Below are 528 nucleotides of genomic sequence, written 5' to 3'. Positions count from 1 at the left end.
CTGCCAATCTTGTACTTCCACTGACAACACACGGCATGCTTTTGTAGTTAAACAGACGTCAAAGCATCACTCAATCCCCCCGATCGATGAATCAATACCTTCATGCATGGTGAGGCTTACCTGAGAGGATGGGGATGAGGATGAGAGCAGCAAACATGACCATGAAGTCACTGAGACAAGCTGGTCTTCCCTCAACTTTTTCCAGCAAATGAAGCAACAGGGTTTTTTTTTCCCCCCCCACAGAAAATGTTCTGAGGCGTCACATCCAGTCAGCAGTGATGATGATGATGATGATGATGATGATGATGATGATGCTTTCCAGGGAACAGCGCCGTCCCCGAATGACCCAAGTGTTCTAATTGAGTTTCATCCTGTAGTTGTTACATTATTCACAGACAGAATGAGTGTGGGTGCAGTCTAAAGCTCGGCAGAGTAACCGTGTAATACTCTTCCATATCAGTAGGTGGCAGCCGGTAGCTAATTGCTTTGTAGATGTCGGAAACAGCGAGAGGTAAAAAGGTGTCTAAT

Source organism: Nerophis lumbriciformis, linkage group LG39 (assembly GCF_033978685.3).
Source record: "Nerophis lumbriciformis linkage group LG39, RoL_Nlum_v2.1, whole genome shotgun sequence".
In the NCBI taxonomy this organism is placed as follows: domain Eukaryota; kingdom Metazoa; phylum Chordata; class Actinopteri; order Syngnathiformes; family Syngnathidae; genus Nerophis; species Nerophis lumbriciformis.
The sequence above is the reverse complement of the archived record's forward strand: the minus strand, read 5'-3'. Positions refer to the sequence as shown.